This window comes from Bubalus bubalis, chromosome 10 (genome assembly GCF_019923935.1).
Source record: "Bubalus bubalis isolate 160015118507 breed Murrah chromosome 10, NDDB_SH_1, whole genome shotgun sequence".
Lineage (NCBI taxonomy): Eukaryota > Metazoa > Chordata > Mammalia > Artiodactyla > Bovidae > Bubalus > Bubalus bubalis.
Genome location: NC_059166.1, coordinates 67,868,485 through 67,895,826, shown reverse-complemented (window position 1 = coordinate 67,895,826; position 27,342 = coordinate 67,868,485). Strand labels below are relative to the sequence as shown.

Sequence of the window (27,342 nt, the reverse complement as noted above, 5' to 3'; positions counted from 1 at the left end):
AGTGGGAGACTTGATGCCCATTTGAACCAAGTTTGAATTAAGGCTGGTCCTGGATTTTTTCCAGGGAAGTCTATTTAATCCCCGGGCTTCCCTTGTGGCTCAGATGGTAAAAAATCTGCCTTGCAATGTGGGAGACCTGGGTTTGGTCCCTGGGTCGGAAAGATCCCCTGGAGAAGGGAATGGCTACACACTCCAGTATTCTTGCCTGGTGAATTCCAAGGACAGAGGAGCCTGGTGGGCTTCAATCCAAGGGGTTGCAAAGAATCGAACACAACTGAGCAACTAACATACACACATACATTTAATCCCTGGTTCCCCTAGATAGGCAGGTGGAGGTGAGCTTCCTCCATCAAAACTGGCTCCTGAACAGGAGTCAGAGTGGATCTATAGGTAGAGCCTCTAGAAGATTCCACTCTGAGTAAAACAAGGAACCCTTAATAATCAGCAATTTCATCTCTTGGTATGAAAAACTAACATATACATACAGATAGACTAACATCTTCCACTTAAACATCTAATAGATAAAAGGATCAGTTCACTTAGGAGACAAGTACAGGAATACTGTATACATGATTAGTACCTTTAATGAAGTATAATTGACATATAATAAACTGCACATGTTCCAGAAAAACATCTATTTCTGCTTTATTTACTATGCCAAAGCCTTTGACTGTGTAGATCACAATAAACTGTGGAAAATTCTGAAAGAGATGGGAATACCAGACCACCTGACCTGCCTCTTGAGAAACCTGTATACAGGTCAGGAAGCAACAGTCAGAACTGGACATGGAACAACAGACTGGTTCCAAATAGGAAAAGGAGTATGTCAAGGCTGTATATTGTCACCCTGCTTATTTAACTTATATGCAGAGTACATCATGAGAAACGCTGGGCTGGAAGAAGCACAAGCTGGAATCAAGATTGCCAGGAGAAATATCAATAACCTCACATATGCAGATGACACCACCCTTATGGCAGAAAGTGAAGAGGAACTCAAAAGCCTCTTGATGAAAGTGAAAGTGGAGAGTGAAAAAGTTGGCTTAAAGCTCAACATTCAGAAAACGAAGATCATGGCTTCTGGTCCCATCACTTCATGGGAAATAGATGGGGAAACAGTGGAAACAGTGTCAGACTTTACTTTTATGGGCTCCAAAATCACTGCAGATGGTGATTGCAGCCATGAAATTAAAAGACGCTTACTCCTTGGAAGAAAAGTTATGACCAACCTAGATAGCATATTCAAAAGCAGAGACATTACTTTGCCAACAAAGGTCCGTCTAGTCAAGGCTATGGTTTTTCCAGTGGTCATGTATGGATGTGAGAGTTGGACTGTGAAGAAAGCTGAGCGCCAAAGAATTGATGCTTATGAGCTGTGGGGTTGAAGAAGACTCTTGAGAGTCCCTTGGACTGCAAGGAGATCGAACCAGTCCTTTCTAAAGGAGATCAGTCCTGGGTATTCATTGGAAGGACTGATGCTAAAGCTGAAACTCCAATACTTTGGCCACCTCATGCGAAGAGTTGGCTCATTGGAAAAGACCCTGATGCTGGGAGGGATTGGGGGCAGGAGGAGAAGGGGACAACAAAGGATGAGATGGCTCGATGGCATCACCAACTTGATGGACGAGTTTGAGTGAACTCCGGAGGTTGGTGATGTACAGGGAGGCCTGGCGTGCTGCGATTCATGGGGTCGCAAAGAGTCAGACACAACTGATCGACTGAAGTGAACTGAAACTGCACATATTTTAAGTGTAAAATTAGGTGCTTCAATGTATGTCTATACCTGTGAAGGGGCTTCCCTGGTAGCTCAGCAGTAAAGAATCTGCCTACCAATGCAGGACACCCGGGTTTGACCCCTGGGTCAGGAAGATCCCCTGAAGAAGGGAATGGCAACCCACTCGAGTGTTCTTGCCTAGGAAATCCCATGGACAGAGGAGCCTGACGGGATGCAGTCTATGGGGTCACCAAAGAGTCAGACAGGACTTAGCTACTAAAACAACAACATCACAGTCAAGAAAGTGAATATACCCAGCATGCACCCCCCCAAAAAAAACATATATATATATATATATATATATATATATATATGTATCCTCATGTGTCTTTGTAATCCCTTTGTGCCAGTTACCTCTCAGCTGCAAATGCATTGCCTGCTAGATGAAAATGAACATGTCAGTAGAGGACGCTGGAGAGGTGTCACAGGAGGAAAGGGTTTGCTTCTGTGTTCTGCTGCATGCTGTGGGCAGGCTTCCACAGCACGTGCAAGGCCAGGCTTCCACAGTGCCTAGCAGCCCCCGTGGCCAGAAGCTTCCCCCAGCGCTCCCTCAGGCACTTCCATAGCTGAGTCCCGCAGTGAGACATTTCCGGGGAAGAGATCGCCCTGGCACTGTGCACGGTGGATCTCGGGCACGTTGCCCCAGCGCTGCACTACAGCAACTTGCTTTGTTATCCAGTGACCTTCCCTTTCCAAGAAGGTCCATGTCTCAGCCTGGAGGAGGGGAGGTGGCAGTGGGCCTTTACTCAGATGCTCCATCTCAGCATTTGGAGTGATACGCACTTGATCTTAGCCAAGAGGTAGAGAAGCAGATATAGATAGCTGTTTCTACGTTGCTATTGCTATAGAGTCCTCATTAACCTCTTACTAGCCAACACTTGGTTACTCCAATCTCCTGGTATAATTAATAATTCTGTGCATTAAAATTTCTCTGTTTGAATTACTGTGTTCTTTCCTTCTCTTGATTAGACCCAGACTGAGTATCAGTCTATCTCACTTTCTATCTACATCTTCCTGTATATCTATGTCTGTTACCCTCCTAACCACTCCATTTCGCTACTCTTCCCTCAACAACCCAGGCAAATGCTGATCTGCTTTCTGTCACTATAGATTAGAATTCTGTATAGAAACCCAAAGATTTTCTCATATGTTTTCTTCTGTAAATTTTGTAATTTTAGATTGTTCATTAGGTCTGAGATCCATTTTAAGTTAATATTTGTATATGGTGCAAGAGATATGGAGCCAAGTTCTTTTTTGAATATAGATATCCAGTTGTTCCAGCTGAAAAATGATTTTTTTTTTTTACTTGCTGAAAAAATGATTATTTTGTCCAGTAAATTGCTTTGTACCTTTGTCAAAAAGCGATTGTCCATATACATGTGGGTTTATTTCTGGATTCTTCTGTTCTATTGCTCTATTTGCCCATCCTTATACCAGTTCCACACTGAATTAACATAGCCCTAGCATGAGCCTTGAAATCAGGTAGTATTAGTCCTCCAACTTGGTTCTTATTTTTCACATTTGCTTTGGTTACTGTAAGCATTGCGAGTTTGGCTATGAATTTTAGAATTCCCTTGGAAATTTCTACCCAAAAAGAAGCATACTGAGATTTTTATTGGGATTAGGTTGAATTCATAAATCAATTTAAGGAGAACTGGAAGCTTCACACTGTTGGGTTTTCCACTGTGAACAAGGTATACCTCCCCATTTGTTATTGAGTCCTCTTTAATTTTCTTCAGCATTATAAGTTTGGTGCACAGGTTTGCATATCTTTGGTTAAGTTTATTTTCTAAATATTCCATGAGGTTGGTATTTTAATGGCATTGAATTTTTTATTGATCATTGCTAGTATAAAGAATTACAGTGGGTTTTTATAAGTTGAACTTGTGTTCTGCAACCTAAATTCACTTATTCTAGTGGCCTTTTTATAAATTCCATCAGTCTTCCTCTGCAGATAATCATGTCATCTGTGAGAAAAGACAGCTTTACCTCTACCTTTTCAGTCTGTCTCTTCTTTTCTTGCCTAGTTGGAATGGCCAGCTTCCTGTACAGTGATGAGTAGAAATGGTGAGGACAGATGTCCTTGTCTCATTCTTGATTTGGGGGTAAGGAGAAAGCATTAACTATTTCAGCATAAAGTATAATGTTAGCTGAAGGTTGTTCATAGATTAACTTTATCAGGTTGAGAAAATTCCCTTCAATTCCTTATTTCCTGAGAGTTTTCATCAGAAACAGACACTGGAGTTTTTCAAATGCCTTTATAGCATCTACTGAGGTAATCATATGTGTTTTCTTTTTTAGTCTATTAATATGTAGTTATATTATTTGATTTTCAAATGTTAAACCAATCTATAATTCTTGGGATAAACCTCATTTGGTTGTGATGCATTTTTTAAATGTTTTTCCAGCTTTATTCTCAAAAAGGCGGGAATTGAAATTCATGGGAAGAAAAAAAAAAAACTAGGAAAATATAACATTTCCTTCTCAATTCATTACTCAGTTTTAGTCAGTAATTTGAGCATTAGGGAAGATTACAACCTATGTTTACTTCTCATTACCTCTCAATATAATTTCTAACACAAGTCTTTTTGTGCAATTTCTAGGATGTGTTTAATGGAATTATTTTTAATATGCCATCTGCTGGTCTTCTTATTTTAACACGACTAACAGAGACTAAGATTTGGTAAAACACATAACAACCTAATAGAATTTATATCTTACTTGGTAAATTTTCTCCAACAGAAATAATGTTAAGTAGTTTTTCCTCATTATTTTCTAGAAATAAATGATTGTATAGTTTCTCAGAACCTTATCTTGATTTACAATTTTTACATTGTATTTGACATTTCGTAATTACCATGAACAACTGAATTCTTCTATAAGCTTCAGTTGTATTCAGGCATAAACTGCAAGTCTAACTAGCAAGGAGTTTTTGTCAAAAGAGAAATTTTAACTCCATCCTGAATATTCTCCTGTATTAATTGGACACCACTTCTGGGCAGTCATTTTATCCGTAGCTATCACAAATCAGGACATCATTTTAAAATTTTTTATTTATTTGTTCATTGGAGGAGGGGCATGCCATGTGGCAGGCAAGATCCTAGTTCCTGACCAGGGATCCAACCTGCGCCCCCTGCAATGAGTGCACGAAGTCTTAACCACTGGACCACCAGGGAAATCCCAGGCCATCACTTTTATGTACTGCATACAAGAGGGAGTTCTAGATGATATGTTAAGAAGTATGGATATCTATCTAATATATTAGTTTTACTCTGTACTATTATTTATAGAAAATACAAATACAACATATAATGAGTGGCAAGGAGTACATGTCTTTCATTTAAGTCTTTTTGTTTTTGTTGTTTATTCAGTTGAAAGAGAATTTAAGGAATGCTAGCTCAATACAGAGTTCTTAATAGTAGTTCTTAATTTGTTATCCCTCTACTAAATGATGGTATTTTATCATTTTATTCGATAGGTCTATTTTAACAGAGAGATGGCTACTCTTAGATTAGTCGTATGATGAATGATAATGTAATTTGTTTCATTTAAGTAGGGAGAGTTCTTGCATTTCTGGGAATCCCATTATCCTTAAAACTTTGCCCTATTTTCATCTTTTCTTGAAATTATCTCCTTAGCTTAATTACAAGTGTAGTGTTTTCCCACAAGCAATGTAATATCTACTTACCCTACACACCCCAAAGTCAAGAAAATTTAGTGTTAAGTAAAATTGATTCATTCTGTTTGGATCGAAAGCAACATTACAGCTTACTGGTTAATCAATGTAAATTTTGCTAATGTCAGAAGGATGCAAGTCCATTGTAAAAGAACATGTATGCAACCTATTTCATGAAACTGTACCTTCCATGCACTGTTAATTTGACCTCACTAATATAGCTTTGTGTGACAAAAAGGAATATTTCATCAAAATATGCTACTTGTTTGCATGGAATGTGTCCCGATAATGAAAGAGATGTGTGCTATATTGTGTGGAAACATTTGTTGACATAGCAAACTGCCTGAGCTGTTCGTGTCAAAGCTGATCAGCTGGTGATTATAGCACATATATAGAGTTCATCCTAAGCAAAACCAGAACAATAACGATCAAACCAATGGGTCCACACTCTTCACCAAATTTAATTCTTGAAAATTGTTTCTAAGATGACAGTAATATTTCTCCACAGGGGTATTATGTTATTGTGGTTCCATCTCCTGATTGAATGAATATGAATAAAAAAACATAAGCAATATTATATCATCATAGCAAAGATAGCCACATAGGAAAATGATGCTGCCCTTTGTATAAGAACAAATGGACTAACTATGAATCCCTCAAGGAGGTTAAAAGTCATACTTTACAGTACCAAACAGTACAACTCTACTATGTGGTAACTAACCTAAAGCAGGGTACTAGCTAAGACAAGCTTTAGTTAAAAGTTTACTAAAATTTGTTTGGCTTAAAATTTAAGAGGACATTTGAGAAATTTTGTGGCTTTGTCAACTCTCCTAAAGCTATCCATTGACATTTGGGGGTCTGCTTTCTTTTTCCTAATGTATTTTCCCCTTTGCTAAGTAAAAGTTTTCATTCGTAATTATTTTGTTGACTTCAAAATCAAAATCACTGGCCTCAACATAATGAGCCATGTAATGAGGTATGAGAGCGGTTTATTCTTCACTGAGGCCACAAAAAAAATTCACCAGGTCATCATCACAATCTATTTTTTTTTCCTTTTTCCACAGAGCTTTGACAGTGCTCTTAGGAAATGCAAATATAAGAGGTATTCCTGAGCACAAGTACTTGCTCCAAAATCTGTCCAGGTTTTAAGTGAATGGATAAAGGGTGTCCAAAACTGAAGTTTTAATTAAGCGTGAATTGAGGAGCATGGTATTCAAGCCACAAGAAGGAGTCTTGTGACACACACTTAGTCCTTGGGCAACCTGGACCAAAAGGTATTCTTCTTTTCCTTTGTGTTTTGTCCCATATGCTAGTTATTTAAAACTTTCCTAGGAGAAGTAAAAAAAAAAAAAAAAAATCAGATCAGCCTTCAGGAAGCTGCATTAACTTTTCAAGACCAGCACCTGCATATTTCATGCCTAACAGATAGCTGGACAAAACTAGTGAAGTGCCAGAATAAAATCAGCTCTGCCCACGTGGTGCCGAAAGTAGTTTTTGAGATGAGGTTAAGTGTAGGGTTCTGCAAGGTCCAAGAGAGTCTAGGCAACTAGGGCGGGTCCTGGAAAACCTCAAAACTGAATAGATTTGAAAAAAATACAAAGAGCAAGATGGCTCCTGGGGACCTGAACAGGGGTACAAAGCACCACTGATGTAAACACATACTGATTCTTAGAAAACGAGATGATGACTGTGGGTTTGTCTCTCTGGAAATACAACTTTAACCTATAATTAGTCAACAGGTGTGCAGGGTCTTTGGGGAAATCTGAATGCACATAGTCCCCTGGCTGTTGGTATTTTTATCTACACCACACAATGTAGGTAGCAGAGGAAATGAGTTCAATTCCAAGCTCTGTCACTTGCGTGTCATAGGATTTTTATAGCTTATAAAAACCCCTGTGGTTTAAACACGTTCAAAATGAAAGCCAATACTTTTCCCTTTTGGATCTCAGGATCATTTTAAGTATCAAATGAGAAACAATATGTAGGAGTGCTTTGAAAATTAGAGCACTAGATAAGATGTTACCAATATAGTCAATCAACAAGTAAGGAATTGCCTACCGTTTTCCAAAGTCAGCTGAACTCTTAAGAGCTGTGGTTCTCAAAGTTCAACTATTTGTAGTCAGTTTCCATAAGTTTTCCCATATCCTACCACCTATACGATTATTTACTTAATATTTTTTCAATAAATTAGCTCACATTTTTTTCTTTTGTGCATACTGAAATCTCATCCTAAAAGTAATATTCATAAAATCAGAGGCTGAAGTGATTCTTATATAATTGCAATACATAGTAAGTGTATATTTATTAAAATTCTTTAAAGTTCTCTATATCATGCTTCAGTAAATATTGCTAAAGAAGAGTGCCTTAAAATTCAGGCAAGTAGTTGAAACTGAACAGTCAGAAATGGAAGACATCAAAGGGTTTGAAAATTATTTTATCCTTTTTCAGATATAATTACTCTTCTCCCAAAACGTGCACTGCTGCTTTTTAACTTTAGATGACTTGGAATTTTATTGTGAAATGCCTTTACAATAACTAAAGTCATCTGGAACTATGGAGTCCCAAGAAAAATGTGCGTTTGAGGCTTTAAAAACCTGTCTTGGTCCACCAACTTCTGTTTACCAGGGCAAATACACTGGCACATACTGCAGTTTAGAAAGGGGGACTTTTCTGAAATGCATGTTTGTGAAGCCAGATTTTAAATTTCTTATACAGTCATAGCTGTAGCTTGACATGTTGGCATTATGATGTAATTTTAATGATAGAGTTTGAAACAAGGCTATATTGTGTGACTTTTTGGCACAAGCATTCAATCCAATAAATTGAGCATTCTTAAAGGAGAAACAAAGACCATGTAAATCCCTTCAGACCAGAGTGCCTCACTCTTGCTTCCTAGGGTATAATTACTGCCATCAAGGTTTATTACCACTTTTCAAGTTTCCCAGGACTGCCCCCTCCTCCATCACTGCAAGATTCTTCCTAGGCACCTAAGGCAGATGGGATCTGTCATGGTCATGTCCAAAACGTCTGGAATACCACTCCTCTTGCTCTGAAGGTTGGTGATGGGAAGATGAACAGCAACAGGAGCCTCCAGACCTACAGATTTGCTCCCATTTCAGCACTGGAAGTAGAGATTCTAGAAGCAGTCTATGTTCCGGATGCCAAAGTCCTAAGGTCGAATGGACCCTATGCAACTATTCCTAAATCAGGAGTTCAGGGACATGCCCCAGAATGATTAGGCAGACGAGGAGACGCTACAGTAAATGCATAGTCTTTTTTACTGATGTTATTTTTGTAGCCTTTGATACACCCAGAGACACTGAAAATCACGAAAATGGGGACTCCATGTGCATCATTCTTCAAGTTGATTTTACCACATAATCTTTTTCTTAGGGAGTAACTGAGGAGACTAGTGTCCCAGGGGGCACTGCTCTTAAAAGATAATCTTGCTGTTTGTGGATAAGATCAAATATAATGCAATATAATATAGGAGGTTAGTTTTCCATGTATTTTAAAAATGTTACTTTTGTGCTTTGGAATTGCCCTAGATAAGTTAAGTTGTCAACTTTTGTAAATCTCTGTTTATTCAGCTTAGTAAGCTCTTTGTGGCTTCTAAATAATATAAGAATTTGATCATTATTTAGAAATCTGAATAACTGCAGTAAAGGAAGTAAATATTACACTTAATTGAGGTTGCCAGTCTCACATGGCACCAGACCTTACTGAATTTTCATGACAGCTTGAAGAAAAGAAAGAAAAAGAATTCACTTTCAAAACTTAGAGAAAATACTTTTTTCCAGTTGCTAGTAACCATGAATGTGATTTTGTTTATAGAAAGGCACAGATTAACTGTTTTCAATCCAAGTGCTATGACTCTTAGCTAGCACTTTAAATTTAAACAAATCTTATTCTCCATCTTGTCTGGGAGACCTTACCTACAAAGTGATAAGGCCTGTAATGACTGACTGGCATGATGTCAGCTTTAGAATCATACACTGTATATGTTTTGAAACTAAATATTTCTTTTTCCCATTGACTCTTGACCCCCTTAGAACACCTGTCACCTTCTTCAGATGCTTTCACTAAGTAAAAAGTCAATTGGCCGTAAGCGGAGATGGAGAAGTGTCATGTGATCAATGCTACAGTTTAGGCTGTTGTGATTAGTCACAGGAAAAACAGCTAAACTTCCTCCCCAAGAAACATGGTATGTTAACAGCAAATGGCCTGCCTGAGCCTGATAGGAATAAAGAGTTGGGCAGTGTTAAAAGCTGCCTATTGATTTGTGCCCTGACTGAAAGCCATGCGTTGATGTAAATGAAAATGTGTCAAGAGTTGATATTGATTTTTTTTTAAGTCAGACCATCTCTGGGGAAATACTGCTAGCCATACTACTGCTCTTGTCTGTGAGTGAAATAAGGTTCCTTTCCACAAGACTACACATGTCCAGACATCAAATTTTCCCTTTAACTGAGGTGCGGTAGGATGCTAGTCCATCATCTGCAATCTCTGCTGGGAAAAAAAAATGGCCCAGAGTCTCTAAATACAGGAATAAAATGAAAAAGAATATTAAGAGGGATTTGTATGTGGAAAGAAGTAGATCCATGCCACCTACCTACCAACTGGCCTGCTGTATATGGGTCACAACACACACATACAAACAGACTAGAAATTTCCAGCACATGTGTTCCAGGAAAAATTATTTCAGAAAGATGTTTATTTTTAGAAAATCCTATTCAAAGATAACCATAATGTTAGATAGAAGGTGAAATATATTAGAATATAAACCACAAAGTTGGGGCCTTTCTTCTTCAGCCTGTAGGAGACTAGCCACATTTTCCCATCTTAGAAGTAATTTTCTGAGTTGTGCTTTATTCATAGGCCAGAGTGCTTGTAAATATTGATGAACAATTTGAGAAAAGGCCAACAGTCATAGCAATCATGAAGCTTTGGGTCAAACCTGTGGGGTTTTCAGCTGCCTGAGTAAGGCTGCACTTCACGATTCAGCTGGAACAAGGGATGAACTTTAATATTGGACAATTAGAATGGAAAATTAGTATGGAAAAGGAGAGAGGTTGTCACCTGCCAATATAGGTGGATTATTTGGAATCAACTATTGGGATTAGAGAAATCCCTAATAAACTGATAAGGGAAAGGGTCATTCCCTCCATGGTAGTTTAGAGAGCTAAATCCACTTAGCTTGATTCGTTGGCGTCAGGCACAGGCACATGATAAAAACTCCACAATTCAAGCTGATTAGCTTTTTGTTGATTGCTCAATGACCTTTGAGATAGTCTAGATTTTATGATCTATACACTTTGCCCTTGAGATTAAATAAGAAAACAATGATCTGAAATATACCTTAAGGAAATGGAAATAATTATGATGAGATAATTCTATACTGCATTAAAATTTAGGAATGTATAGGAAAAGCTGATCTATAGCTCTCAAAACAGGTATGACTTGCTGGAGCTGTAGTTTGACTAACAAACTAAGCTTATAGCTGATCCTCCAGAGTTTCCCTGAGGAGGTTACAAAAGCAACCCTTCTTGCAGCCTGGAAAACCAGTGCAGACCCAGAGATGTTTGCCTATGATGGTTCTAGACCAGCTCTTGACTGTTCTGCCAATGGCCATTCCTTGTATTGTTGGCTTGTATTGTTATTTATCTTAGGATACATGTTGATTAAGTATCTCCAACAGGATAGTAAGTTTAATAAAGTCAGAGATCATGCATTATAGTTCATTGTGTTATCAGCAATGCATGACAGTTTAAGGGAAAAAATCTATAAATACACATATATACATAAATATACACGATGCATGTAAAAGTGAAAGTTGCTCAGTCATATCCAACTTTTCACAACCCCATAGACTATACAGTCCATGGAATTCTCCAAGCCAGAATACTGGAGTGGGTAGCCTTTTCCTTCTCCAGGGGATCTTTCCAACCCAGGGATCAAATCCAGGTCTCCTGCAATGCAGGTGGATTCTTTACCACCTGAGCTATCAGGGAAGCCTAGATGCATGTGTGAATGCAAATATATATTAAATATATATATATATTTAAATGAAAGATGAGTTAGCCAGACCTATGACATTGAATTACTTAGCCACTTTTCACCCTGAAATCAAAAAAAATACACAACCCCCAATGAATTTACACAGTTATTTATTCTAGGATAAGCTCAAATCAACTCAGAAAATATTACTCAGAATGAAAAATGCTTCTCTTTTCTTCTCATGGTTTATTCAGCTGTTTAATATATAGATTCATTAAGTAATTCCTAGAGGCATATCTCTCATGCTCAGGCATATAAAAATCATTTTCAAATATATATACTTAAGACAATGAAATGAAATTATTTGAGAGTAGCCATAAAGTCTGGAAACATGGATAATATTCATTTATAATCTATATGTAATATAATAACAACAAATCATTATACATTTGCTTATGTTTCCTGATTTAGCAGTCACCCAGAATTTTCAAATATGTGTCTAAAGGTATGCACTTAACAAATTAATTGATCTGATTTTTGACGTAAGTTATCAAAGTGTAGAGTTTTGTGTGGTTGTTAAGTTTCAAGGAAAAAATTTTAGTGCAAGAATTGTCACAACCCAAACCTTCCAGGTTAAGATTATAGTAACTTTATCTACTACCTTGAATATTTTAGTATGCTCTTCACTTGCTTAGTAAAAATCTGAGTCAGAAAGTATATGTTAGTATTTAATTCCGTCCTTTCCTTTCACAGCGGGTCTTGCTTTTTCTAGACTAGCAAAAGTGGCAGATAAGTAAATGTTGTACAGAAGTTATGCATCTGTCTTTTGTTTGTAGGAAAGAAATAGAAAAAATGCACATGTATAAACCTAAAAATAAGAATGAATTATTTGACAGCCCACAAAATTTTGTTGCTGCTTTTCTTTTTTGTTCATTGGAGATGAAGTTAGTTTACAATCTGTATTTCAAATTTTAGTGAAGAATTAAAAGCCTGAAATGGAAAACAGATAAGAATGGGAATGTATACTATGATAAAAAGAAAAAGCAAGGGAAGCTAGGGATAATTTTTCTCCCCTTTTCCATCTCTGACACTTACTAACCCATAAAACACTCCTGATTACTTCAAAGGATATTTTCCAGAGCACAAAATACACTTCAAGGATAGTTCTATGTGGAATTTTCAGATATTCATGCTACAACATTTGATGAGGATAGAAACAAATAAGAAATAATGTAATGCAATCCTTCATATTTGGAACATATCTGAAACTGTGTAGAAACAAACATGAATCCAATATACTATATAAAGGATGCTAAATATCTACTTTTTCCTTTTCTAGTAATAATGCTTTGTATCATAAATATAATTTAATGTTACTGTGGAGAAATTTTTTAATAATTTTGGCATTTTATATGCCTGATAACAATAAATCAAATATAATCTAATATATAATAAAAGATACCTTTTCTCTTAAGTATATCTACACAGGATGAAGCCTTTCATAGATTTCTTTAACAGGTAATATATTAGTATTCACAACTTAAAATTTTATTCTGTTGCATAGAGTTAAGCAATCTAATATCCAATTCCATATAAATCTATATGTCTATATCTACAGAGGTATATTTACTTCATATCAGTAAATAATGATCTATTAATATGAGAGAGTAATTCAGGTGATAAAAAATTTTTTCAATATTTTCACTTTGTATTACTCAGAAAGAAAAGTAATCAGAAAACTAAATGAAGCTCTTTTTTGCCCTTTTATTACACCAAAGAAATTGAGTTCAGTGAAGCACATTATGCTTTTCTCTTTTCAGGTGCCTATTTACATTTGCATTTCTAAATTATTTATCATAAATACATTCTTAACTCTAGCATATCTTAAAATAATAAAGTTCCATTTTTCAGGCTTTATACAAAAATGCAAATGTTAAGTTACTGAGGAATATACTTTAAATTACAGAGCATTATTCTATTACCCCTGCTGTGATACTCAGGTCATCCAACAATTTTGGAATATTAGGGAGCCCCCTAGTGGCACCTGTATAAATTCACAAACTTAAAGAATAAAAAGTTGTTTCCTTTGTTTTGTTTTACTAATTACTTGGACCAGTTTTGGTACTTAAACATATTTTGTTGACTTTTTTCTCTCAGTTTTTAAAAACTAGTAGATTTCCTTTCATGTTCCACAAATGTTGAATATGTTTCTGACATCAAAATATAATAATTCTCATCTCCATTTATTCAAATGTCCAATTACTAAAATCTCTTTTCATTGTTTCTCATCTTGTGGCCTTTCCAGGCATCTCAGAAACCATCTGAAGACTGACCATGAAAAACATTATCATGGGGAACAAAATTTCTATATTAAATTGTAAAAACATACATCTACCCACATAGATCTTAGTTTTAATACTGTTGTAGTACAGAAGCCTTTTCTGTATTCTACTCCCCTTTAGCCAAAGGAAGACATATGCAATGCAGAGGCTGCACTATCAGTGCGGCAGCCATATAACATGTTTAGAACTTTCTTTTTTTTTTTTTTTTTTTTTTGAGCTTCATAAAATAGGCTTTATTTTCACATTTTACAGAGAAGGAAACTGAAATTCAAAAGAATTTGACTGGCTAAACATTACTTTTAAATATGGTAAAGATTTGGTGATAGTTGAAGCATGATGTCCCCTTGGGCCAGGTGAGTAATTTGCAGGGGTTCTGATGCTTTTCCAACCGGATCCCCACAAAGCCTCTATTCTGGCCTGGGATGATCCTCCTTAATAGGTGAGAAAAGGCTTCCAGGGGGATTACAGCATGTCCACAGAATCTAAAAGGATGAGGTGAAATCAGTTTAAGAAATGATGGAGGAGAGCACTCCTCACAGTGAGAACAACTTAAATTGGAATGTAGAGGTGAAAATAGTATGACTTTGCCTTGGAACCTTTACTGTAAACTATCAATATCCCTGAAACACTGAGTGAGAGGTAGGAGCACAGGAGACACATCCAGAGAGGCTGCAGGGCCAACCAGACTACGGAAGGCTCTGGGAGCTGTGCCAAGGGGTTTGAACTCATCTTGAACACCAGTGGGAAGTCGTGTGAGATAGACAGATTTAGGTTTTAAGGAGTGAGTCTAGGAACAAAATAAAGGATAAATTTGAGGGAGAATAAGACCCAAGTCAGAGTGAAGATCTGGTCCAGGCAGGAAGGGATGAGAGCAACAGAACAAGCCATAAAAGTGCCTCTGCAGTACAGTGAGGTCATTTCTGGGCCACTGATGCCCTGGGCGATGGTGGAATTAACTGAGGTCTGAGAAGAGGCCCTGGCACATGCTGCCTCAACTCAGCACCCCATCAATTCTGTCTTTTTGGTTATTTACCCCCTGCTCTTGGCCGTACTGCCACCTCCCTCCCTCTTTCTGAAAGGGAGCTCATGTGAGCATCCCATAGCCTTCAGACCTGAAGAACGTTTACTGGTTCTTCATAAAGTACTGGTTCTTTCAGCACTGGTTCTTCGGAAAGACATGGGTCATGGAGCCTAAATCTTAGTGCTCTGGAGGGTGTAAAGCATGGAGGAGGAGAACTGGGTAGAAGGGAGGATCATGGGAGGTACAGAATGAGGAGATGCTAGATTCTGGGCATAAGGGCCGGGGAGAAGCCCAGAATGACTCCTAGGCTTCTGGAATGGTGACCACTAAGACAGGGTTTGTAGAGCCAATAAGACAAGGAATAAAGTGGACTGCATTAGTTTTCTAAGCCGTGTAAAAAACTCCTACAAACTTTAGCAGCTTCAAACAACACACATGTGTTATCTCATCATTCCTTTGGGTCAGGAGCCTGGGCACAGCTTAGCTAGTCTTCCCCTCAAGGTCCCATAAGGCCTCAACCAAGGTGTCAGCCAGACACGTGTGTGACTCCTTGTTTGTGCCACTGTCGATTGCATTCAGTTTCTCTCAGCAGAGAGCCCATAGCAACTTCCTTCTTCAAAGCCAAGTACAGAGATCTAAAGCAAGCTCGCTACAAGACAGTCTTATATAATGTAACAAAATCACAGAATTGATACCCCATCCTCTCTGACACATTCTAAGGGTTAGATGCAAGTCGTAGGTCTTACCCATGTTCAAGGGAAGGCAATTATCTAAAGGCATGAACATCAGGGGCCAGGGATCATGAGTGCTACCCTAACTGCCCACTACATGAGCCTTCTAAAAAAGTTTAAAAATGTGAAACTTCTGGTTATCTTTACTTTCAACTGTCAATTCAAAGAAATTCCATTATATTGTAACTTGGACCATTATCACACTAGCTCAGGACTATTCAAAATTTTATCCGGAGAATATCCACCATGGGGTGAAGGGGGAAGGAAGAGCTCAGTTCTTTCTGATCTTCAGTATCCATTCAAGAAAGGTTACATTATAAATTTTTTTATAAAAGTTTCTTCTTCAGAGTCTTAAATGTCTCTGAGAAATCTTTTCATCATTCCAATTGTAAAAGAGCAAAATCTAAGAATACTTCATACTAAATGACAATGCAATAAAAACATTGGATTGTCGCTAGTTGCTTTCCTATCCACTGTGAGGTTTCATTTGACATAAATATTTAGTGAAATATTAGAACTGACTTTAAATCCTTCCCTTGAGCATCTCTTGTTGACCACCACCACCCCACTCTCTGCAAAAAATGAGAATTTTGAAAACTAGAGACAATCCTAAAACATCATGTATTATATCCAGCCTTTTTCCAAGTCCTAATGACCTTTTCTTCAAAATACCTGTTCTACTCACCCCTTTTTCTCCATTCACACAACCTATACTCCAGGGCAAGCTGTCAGTACCTCATGTCTGGATAAATCAGCATTAGTGCCTGCCTGGTGTCCTCAACTCTAGTATTTCCTCCTCACTCTGTTGGTCCTATTCAAGGTCAAATGTTTTTCTACATAAACAGCTTTTCACAAATAGTTAACTGTTTCAGTATTTTGTGCTGCTGCTCTATTTCCTATTCTACCGTCTGGTAATGGACAGGGAGGCCTGGCGTGCTGCGATTCATGGGGTCGCAAAGAGTCGGACACGACTGAGCGACTGAACTGAACTGAACTGAACTGATACACATCCACATCAGGCTTTTTAGAAGATCTATCAGTTCATATATATTCCATTCAATCTCACTTCCATTCTTTAGTACAAATCATATTTTCCTTCTCCACTAATTCCCTGCTATACAGGGTTCCTACATAAGGCAAGCTTTGTGTCTGTTTCCTTACCTCTGCTCATATTGTACTTGGATTATCCATGCCCCTTGTCATCATCATGCATGCCCTAAGTCACAATGAATAGACACTGAAGGATGGAGAACCCAGGTAAAAAATGAGAAGAAAACCAGATTCTATATATACATATATAACAGAAGAGGAGAAAGATAAACCTATAACAAGACTCAGAAGATAGAAGAGAAGGCTGAGCCAGAAGGCTGGAAGAAGGTGGATGTAATGAGCACTAATGTTATCACATCCCAGAAGTTAAAACCAATCTGTAGAGCCAGGTTAGGTTGCTTAGCCTCAACAAATGTAAATATCAAGGGATGAGATAAGCAAAGAAGGGCAGACAGAAAGCATCCAAGAAAACAAAATCCCACAGGGCAAGAGAGGTCATGTGTGAGGATCTGCTCAGGCATTATAGGGATGGGTGGGTAATCAAAAAGGACCACTTAGTGCATATTCACCTGCATGATGAGAGAAGAGCTTGATAAGAAAGACAGCACTCTGCTTGAGACCTTGGTTCTCCCTTAACACAGTGGACTTTTTATCCAGGGAGCTAGATACATGTGGAGGATTGTGGAGGATCGTGGTCTTTAAAGCCAGCCAGTCTTGGGTTCAAATTCCTCTTCCACCATTTGTTGGCTGTGTGACTATGGACCAGTTATTGACATTCCCCCAGCCTGATCTATAAAATGTGGATAATGGTATCAACCTCATGGTGTCATAAGGATTAAATATGATTACATACATATGAGATGCCTGACATCTAACAAGTATACACATATTTATTGACTTTTATCATGATTTTTGTTTTTCCATCTGCCAAAACTAAAATGGCTATCCAGTCATCCCTGAGAACGGCATGACCTTCTCTAAGCTCTTATGCTCTGCAGAGTCTGCCTCAGTCTCTCTTATGCCACTGATCACAAAAAATTCTGTGGGTTCACACAGTTTCAGTCTGTTGTTGTTGTTCGGTCAGCAAGTCATGTCTGACTCTTTGTGACCCCATAGACTGCAGCACATCAGGCTTCCCTGTCCTTCGCTATCTCCTGGAGTTTGCTCAAACAAATGTTCATAGAGTTGGTGATGCCATCCAACCACCTCATCCTCTGTCATCCCCTTCTCCTCCTACACTCAGTCTTTCCCAGCATCAGGGTCTTTTCCAATGAGTCGGCTCTTCACATCAGGTGGCCAGATTATTAGAACTTCATTTTCAGCATCAGTCCTTCCAATGAATATTCAGGGTTGATTTCCTTTAAGATAGACTGGTTTGATCTCTTTGCTGTCCAAAGGACTCTCAAGAGTCTTCTCCAGCACCACAATTCAAAACATCATTTCTTCTGCACTCAGGCTTCTTTATGGTCCGACTCTCACATTCATACATGACTACTGGAAAAACCGTAGATTTGACTATACACTTTTTTGTCATCAAAGTGATATATCTGCTTTTTAATACCCTGTCTAGGTTTGTCATAGCTTTTCTTCCAAGGAGCAAGTGTCTTTTGATTTTATGGCTACAATCACCATCTGCAGTGATTTTGGAGCCTGAGAAAATAAAGTCTGCCACTGTTTCCACTTTTTCCCCATCTATTTGCCATGAAGTTATGGGACTGGATGCCATGATCTTAGTTTTTTGAATGTTGAATTTTAAGCCAGCTTTTTCACCCTCCTCTTTCACCCTCATCAAATTTTAGGTTATGTTAACTACTTGCCCCAATGATATCATGAATTCCTTGGGGGAAGTCTTCCCATTGCTGATCCCCTCATAAACTCAGCTGGCACTTGCTATTACAGTACATTTCAAGGCCCTACTTCATTCATTTCTTCAACAAATTTTCTTGAGTACCCACTAGGTGTGATGCATGAAAGTGAAAGTGTTAGTCTCTCGGTTGTGTCTGACTCTTTGCAACCCCATGGACTGTAGCCTGCCAGGCTCCTCTGTCCATGGAATTCCCGAGATAAGAATACTGGAGTGGGTTGCCATTCCCTTCTCCAGGGGATCTTCCCAACCCAGGGATCGAACCTGGGTCTCCTGCATTGCAGGCAGATTCTTAACCATCTGAGCCACCAGGGAAGCTCTATTACAGTGCATTTCAAGGCCCCATTTTATTCATTTCTTCAGCAAATATTTCTTGAGCACCCTACTAGGTGTGATGCATAGGGATGCAAAAACAAAAAATAATAACAGCTTGGCTTTCTGGAGCAAGGCATGGACAATACCACTCAAGTAAGAATGTGTGAATCTCAAAAATGGAAGGACCTGAGAGATTATCTGGCCAGCTCTTTAATTTTATAAAGCTGTAAATGTGGATTTAAGAGATGACTCTGGCTTTTAATTTCCTCATGACTAATCTTTTGGGGAGTAGGCTACTGAATCATGTCATTTTTAAAATTCCCAAAGAGAAAATTCCAGGATGTTTTTAACTGAGCAAGAATTTGGAACTGAATGGTTTTACCATCTGCCATGTCTTTATGAAACTGAGTCCACTTCTCTCAGAGAACATTGCCAGCAAATGTGCATGGCACAACCTCCTGCAAGTCTTTACCAGAAAACTGATAAAAGTTCTCTCTGGTGTCTGTGCTCTGGTCTCATTGCTTCTTCCCCAGCATGAAAAAAGAAAACAAAAAATCTGTCATAGAAACAGAGGTAATTCAGGCAGAAAGCAAAGATGTTTTCTACTTTCTTTGTCAAGGAAGGCCAAGATGGTGGTTTCCTCTGATGGTCATTCCAGACCATTGCTTCATACATTTGAAAAGACACATCTAAGCATTTATATAAAGAAATCCACTTGAATCAACAGTTTGAGACTATCATCTGAAGATTCAATGGCTTTAATTAAACTGTTTGCTCAACACCCTTCAATACTTGATCCACAAACTTAGCTCAAGATTAGAAGACCAAGGTGAAGATGAACATCTCTAGTTCTGGAACAGTAATAGACATGATTTATTAATCCTACTAGATAGTCTTAATTAGACACTGGAGCACTGCTTGTTTCATTGTTAAAAACTACCTAATCTCAAAAGAACTGAAAACTAAATAAAGACTAAGATAGAAAGCAGTGTTATAATTAGGTCCCTAAAATGAAAGCAATACTTTTCCCCCACACAGAGAAGAATATTTGTCACTTATTTCTCCTAAATAACCCAGTATTAGCACTTACAATGAAAGTTTGATATAAACATTCTTGAAATAGCTAGACATGTGGATATTGAAGAAACAGGAGACTATGATTCAACAAAATTCCACTAAGGCAGTTTTGTTGTGAGTTTTAGCTGCAGCACTGTTAGGGCCATCCAGGTTAATTAGCTAGATGACATCATTATGATTCTCTTCTTGCTTATTTATTAGGATCTTTCTATTAAGAAACACTAATTTTTAACACAAGGATTTGATAATGCAAGTCTACATATTTTGAAACTGCTTCATTTCATTGGCAGTTTTTTCAATCTACCCATTACACCCAAAAACGAAGCAGGGGTGATGGGAGGAGCAAGGCAGCCACATAAGGGGATGGTAGACATTTCTTCAAGTTTCCTCAAGCTAGAAGGGTGAAACATAGCAAACCCACAATAATATGTGAGACCAACAGGCTTTCCCAAAATGTGTAATGTTCTAAATTGTGTTTTCATTAGTAGCTTCAAGATAAGAGCAAAAAAGAGGGGAGGGAGAGAACTTTGGAGATATTCACCTATTGTTTCAAAATAAGTCCCCTTGCTAAAATAGAGGTGGGGAAAATATTGTTGGCGTTTTACACACAATTAGTCACAAAGTATACTAATAAGCCAGATTGTCAAATTGTGTCAATCACATCTAAATAACAAGCAAATTGCCTTACACAGATGGAAAATGCATGAGATGCATAGATCTCCTGTGTAAACAACCTCATTTAAGATTTATTAATTTTGTTCTACTTATCTTTTCTATTTTAAATCATAGCCTTCATTCTTTTCAACTTCTTAAAAAATCATTAAAGCCTAAACCTCATATTTAGAAATCTGCAAGCTTTTATAAGTCTCCTAATCTTTATCAGGAGTGGGGAGGATTTCAGCTGCACAGAAATTCCCAGGAAAATGTCAATTGCTCTCTCCTCATCCCTGGAGTTTCAGAAATGAAGCAAGAGCAACCCCAGTATCAAGTTTTGGGGAGCCATTTTAATAATTGTTTAGTTGTTGTTATATTGGATAAAACTATTTAAAAAGAAAAGCTCTTTTCTTTCCACACATACTAAACCCCCAAAATTGTGTTTTGAAGAGAATATTCTGAAGAATAAAACATTAGCTGGTGAGGCTAAAATCATGAAGTTGATGGCTTCCCTCTGTTCACTGGCCACAAATAATACCTCTTATCCCAGATATAATGAATGTGTGCTCTTATTCACAAGTGATAATAGGAAATAATAGAAGCAAGCATAATATTTGGAAATAATATAGAAGACATCCAGCTCCTACACTCCTGGTATGATGTGTGGCCAGTTTTAGTTCACTTCCCTAAGTGTTACGTTTCAAATCATAATACCTAATAACTTTGCTTTGAGGATTTTATGATGTAATGTATGGAGGAGAAGTGCTCTGTAAAATATCAAGCAAAAGATATATGTACAAAAGGGACCAGAACAAGAAGGAAGGGAGGATCGATGAAATCCATCACTGCTATTTTGAAAATTACTGAAAGCTCATACTCCCCTCTGCCCAGGTAAAGAGTCACAAGTTAAATAAACACTAACCAGCTGGGAGGGGGTTTACCTGAACACGAGGGAAAAGTGTATATCCACATATGCGTAGATGCCATTGCCAGGAAAACTATTGAATAAATAACATTTAGCTAATAAGAATATTTTAAACATAGCTCCCCCTTGTTTCCCAAATTTCCTTCCTCTTTCTACATGGCAGAGTAAAAATCATACTATTCTGCAAATCACGAGATATGTTGTCTAGTTTGAGATCCCTAGGTGTGCTTTGCATTGGCCATATTCACTGGGCCAATGTTTATTGACCCCGTAAGCAGCAGGTCCTGCACTGAGCACAAGAGGTACAGGAGTCTACTTCATCCTGGGCTTCCATCTAGCAGGGATCACTCAGCTTCCCCCTCCAGGACTCCTGCACCTACCGGAAAGGGGAAATGCTCATGGCGCTGTCTCCAGTCTCTTCCAGTTCTGACGTCTATTTTTCTGTCTGCAGATTTTCATTCTTTATTTTCATCCAAAGACTCAGAAAATCTTCTGAGCTAATATTTACCTATTCATTAGATTATAAAATAGTTATATGAAATATATATATACACAAATATTTGAATATCTATAATATATATATAGGAATGGGGAGGATTTCAGAGGATGAGATGGTTGGATGGCATCACCGACTCAATGGACATGGATTTGAGTGGACTCCGGGAGTTGGTGATGGACAGGGAGGTCTGGCGTGCTGTGGTTCATGGGGTCGCAAAGAGTCAGACACGACTGAGCAACTAAACTGAACTGAGCACTGTCATTAGAGTATAAAGCAAGCCATAATACATAATTTTAAGATGTAAGTGGCCTCATTAAAAAGTTAAAAAGAAACAAGTGAATTAATTTTTGTGATATATTTCCTTTTACCCAATATAGGCAATATATCATTTCTTTTCAACATATGACCAATATAATCAATATGAAGCATTTTAATTAAATAGTTTACATTCTCTTTTTCATACTGTCTTTCAAATCTGTGGGTATTTAACGCTTTCAGCAATGCTGTGCTAATGGCTAGTGACCACTGACTGCTCTGCTATTTGGACAGAGCAGCTCTAGGCTGCGGACAGACACTGCTCGGTTTTGAGGTAGAGAGTGGTTCAATACAAGCAATTTTTAGACAGCTGAATGAGGTTTTGTTATGTAGATGTGTATCAGATTGTGAGGATATTATGGACACAAGACAGGGAGATGATGCTGTGGAAATAATTGGGGCTTTGAAATAGTTGGGGATGGACTGTAGTGGGTGACTCGTGTATTATAGAAAGTGTGAAAGTGTTAGTCAGTCATGTCCAGCTCTTTGCAACCCCGTGGACTGTAGCCCACCAGGCTCCTCTGTCCGTGGAAATCACCCAGGCAAGAATACTGGGGTGGGTTCCCATTTCTTATTCAGGGGCTCTTCTGACCCAGCTATGGAACCCAGGTCTTTCACATCGTAGTCAGATTCTTTACCATCAGAGCCACCAGGGCAGCCATGTACTACAGAAGCTTAGAGAAATCCCAAGTCCGCACAATCCAATTTGAAGGAGAAAGTAATGAGCAATGTGCCAGTTCATACAGTTAAAGGAAAAGGAGATTTGTTTTATTACCTGATAATCTTGCTTATCTCACCAGATTAAAATCTCAATTCCACAAATATCTACAAGTGAACTATTCCAGGCTTTGAGGGGGTGGTTATAAATGTAAAAATGTGAACAGTTATTGTTAATGTAACTTAACATTATTGGAAAAGCCGGCATTTACACAACAGAGAGAAAAACCTGATTTTGAATGCTTTGGAAACACAGAAGAGGGAATATACAATTCTGCCTGGAAGAATCTAGAAAATGTTCTTGGAAGAAGTTATCTCAGAGCTGAATACTGAAGAATAAGCAGAGTTTCTACAAGTGGACATAGAGAAAGGACATCATGGATGGGCATGAAGGAAATTAGCAAGGTATCTGGCATGTTTTGGAAACTAGATATTGGCCAAATTTAGAGTCTATATGGATGTATAATAAGAAAGGAAGTTGAAAGGTAAATAAGGAGAAATTGGGATAAGGGAAGGTCAACACCTAGTTAAATGAACAGTGTTCCACTTTGTTGCAGAGACGAGGAAAAGAAGCCCACTTACAGAGGTGAGTGTTGGGGAACGTGGCTTCAGCTTGAGAACAAGACACAGAGGGGTTGACTTCTGAGAGAGCCATATGAAGGCAGTAGCTTGTACATTATAATTCAGAGTACTGACTCAGTGTCAGATATAATGATCTACCTTTTCAGTGAAAAGTATCCAAGATTTCACTAAATTGACCTTTTCTTGCCAATAGCAAACTCTTGTATTATCCTCTCTGTTTGAAGTTTGAGAATAAGAGCTGACATTGTCAGAGGTACAATGTGTCTCTTGAAGGCAAGCCTTCCCAATTTGGCACTCAGTATTCTATGAGAAGAAAGCTACAGAGAGAAATCTCTACTGCTTTTTTGTTTTCCTTAAATTACAGATGGTGGGGGAATACACCTATGTTGGTTTTCTAATGCTGCATAATAGATGACTACAAATAGCACAACCTAACACTCATTTTATTAACTTTATTTCTTTGGGCTCCAAAATCACTGCAGATGGTGACTGCAGCCATGAGATTAAAAGATGCTTACTCCTTGGAAGGAAAGTTATGACCAACCTAGATAGCATATTCAAAAGCAGAGACATTACTTTGCCAACAAAGGTCCATCTAGTCAAGGCTATGGTTTTTCCAGTAGTCATGTATGGATGTGAGAGTTGGACTGTGAAGAAAGTTGAGCGCCAAAGAATTGATGCTTTTGAACTGTGGTGTTGGAGAAGACTCTTGAGAGTCCCTTGGACTGCAGGGAGATCCAACCAGTCCGTTCTAAAGGAGATCTGTCCTGGGTGTTCTTTGAAAGGACTGATGCTGAAGCTGAAACTCCAATACTTTGGCCACCTCATGCAAAGAGTTGACTCATTGGAAAAGACCCTGATGCTGGGAGGGATTGGGGGCAGGAGGAGAAGGGGACGACAGAGGATGAGATGGCTCAATTGCAACACCGACTCAATGGACATGAGTTTGGGTGAACTCCAGGAGTTGATGATGGACAGGGAGGCCTGGCGTGCTACAATTCATGGGGTCGCAAAGAATCAGACACGACTGAGCGACTGAACTGAACACCCATTTATTAGCTCACAGTTCTGTAGGTCAGAAGTCCAGGTGGCCTCAACTGGATTCTCTTTGGAGAATCTCACAAGACTGAAATCAAGCTGTCAGCTTGACTAGGCTCTTACCTAGAGACCCTGGGGAAGAATCTGCTTTCAAGGACATTCTGTGGTTGACAGAATCTAGTTCCTTGTGGTTGTAGGAATAATGTTCCCATGTTTCCAGCCAGAGTTCATTGTCAGTTCTCAGAAGTTGCTCTCCAAGTCCTTGCATCTTAAGCTCTTGCTGCTGCTGCTGCTGCTAAGTCACTTCAGTCATGCCCAACTCTGTGCGACCCCAGAGACGGCAGCCCACCAGGCTCCCCTGTCCCTGGGATTCTCCAGGCAAGAACGCTGGAGTGGGTTGCCATTTCCTTCTCCAATGCATAAAAGTGAAAGCGAAGTCACTCAGTCGTGTCCGACTCTTTGCGACCCCATGGACTGCAGCCCACCAGGCTCTTCCATCCATGGGATTTTCCAGGCAAGAGTACTGGATTGGGGTGCCATTGCCTTCTCTGCTTAAGCTCTTGACAGCATATCAAATCCTTCTTTTGCTTGGAACCTCTCTAATTATTATCCCTTCTGCTACCTGCTGGAGAAAATACCCAGCTTTTAAAGAGTTCCTCTCATTAGATTAGGCCTGCCTGGGTGGTCTCTTTATCTTAAGGTCAACTGATTAGCAACCTTAATTACAATCTGAAAAATCATTTTGCTTTGTCACATAACATAATTGCAGGAGGAACAACAGGCACAAAGGTCATGGGAGAAATGAAGAATTCTTCCACACCTAGTATGCCCTTACTATCCTATCAAAATGCATTTCAAATGGAACTATTTCATTTTTCCTTGGAAGTTGAAAGAAGCTTTTGCCACTTTACAACAAGAAACAAAGAAACAAAATTTCTTTGTCTATAAAAGGACAAATTTTGTCCTAGCTGAGTGACTAGTTAGAGAGATAGGAAAGAAATTTATATGAGTCTAAGGGAAAAAGACAGAGAAGGCAATGGCACCCCACTCCAGTACTCTTGCCTGGAAAATCCTGAAAGGTTGTTGTTGAATCACGCGAATACACCGGGATTCTTGGCCCCTGGAGGAGAAGAATTCAATCCGGGGCCAGAGACGAGGCTTGATCGCTCAGAGCTTTTGTGTAATAAAGTTTTATTAAAGTATAAAGGAGATAGAGAAAGCTTCTGACATAGGCATCAGAAGGGGGCAGAAAGAGTACCCCCTTGCTAGTCTTCAGCTGGATGTTATATAGTCACTAGCAGTCTGTTAATGAAAGAAAGGAATGTCTTTTAATTCAGAATAGCACCAGGCCCCTCGCCCATAAGATGCATTTTGGGATAATCTTGGCACCAAATGGTTTATCTTGGGCCATAAAATAATTAACTTGAATCTTAAAGAAGGGCAGACCACCATACAAATAGTTTCATTTACATAGATTAGGGGAACAATATCTGAGTATAACATACTGGTTTGTCAAGTAGGTTTTGGGCCAAGAGGCGGAACCGACTTGGAGACCGAGTTTGGGGTAAAGGCGTAGTACATTAGCATAGCTTAAGACAAACATTTCCATAAGAAAAAGGCATTGGTTATCTCTAGGCTCAACAATAGCTAACTTCAGGTGAAACCAGGTGTCATTATGGCAACACAGTATTTTAAGAGATACCTCTCTTTAAATTCGTATAGAGAAGGAAAAAAATATTGCTAGTTTGTTTCCTCCTGCCGCTTAAGAGAGATAAAAATGTCTGACACTTGCAGGCTATTTCCTCCATTTGGAGACCCCTGGCCTTCCTGCCTGTTACCCTCTCAATCCCATGGACAGAGGAGCCTGGTAGGCTGCAGTCCATGGGGTCACTAAGAATTGGACACCACTGAGCGACTTCACTTTCACTTTTCACTTTCATGCATTGGAGAAGGAAATGGCAACCCACTCCAGTGTTCTTGCCTGGAGAATCCCAGGGACGGGGGAGCCTGGAGGGCTGCCCTCTATGAGGTCGCACAGAGTCGGACACACAACTGAAGCAACTTAGCAGCAGCAAGGGAAAAAGAATAGAAGAGACTTTCATTTCTGGTAATGTGGTCAAATAAGTTCCTTCTATTAACTCGCTACTGAAATATCTAAAATGTATGGTGAAGTAACTGAACTATATGTCTGCGTCTATAAGTATATACTAATCTGTGAAAGGATTAGTATATATGTGAAAGCTACTTGAAAGAAAGGAATCAGTGGAGCCCAGAAATGAAATAAAATGAGGAATGATTAGGAAGTAAGTTCCAAGTGAAAATAACTCTCAGAATGTCTGCCAAACCTTAGAATACTTTAGCTTTTACTTTGATGGTTATGTGGGCTTAGCTTTGAGAAAAAGCATGAGAGCTGGTCAGTGCAAGAAATCTAATAAGAGACACTCATGAAAATATAGTCTAGAAGACTATACTATTATTGTAAGAATGAATTAGAAATAGACCCTAATTTCCACAAGGAAATCAATTTTGGCACAGAGTAAGAGGACAAAGTTCCCTGAGGACTCATAATCACAAATTGGTCCCACCTTGAGTATGGCATTCTAATTCATGCTGCAGATGTGGGCCAAAAAACCTCAAGCATCATCCCAGAGGATCATGATGCCTTCATGCAACTAGCAGAAGAAAATCTGTAGCTCCTTTGAAAGGCTCAGCTTAAACCCAAGCTTCCTGCTAAATGGGAAGGAAATCTAAGAAAGAGTAGATGTATG

The 27,342-nt window shown here is 38.6% G+C and overlaps 1 protein-coding gene across 9 annotated transcripts in view; it reads left to right on the top strand.

Moving 5' to 3' along the window:
• Nucleotides 1-27,342, top strand: part of HS3ST5 (heparan sulfate-glucosamine 3-sulfotransferase 5) — a 296,454-nt gene that overhangs the window by 248,490 nt on the left and 20,622 nt on the right. Inside the window, exon 1 of one of the 9 annotated variants that reach the window (XM_044924420.2) lies at nt 6,275-6,721. The exons of the other annotated variants lie outside the window; for them this stretch is intronic. The gene's annotated coding sequence lies outside the window, so the exon portion shown is untranslated. Of the gene's footprint in view, nt 1-6,274; nt 6,722-27,342 lie in introns of those variants that run through there. 9 annotated transcript variants of the gene reach the window in all.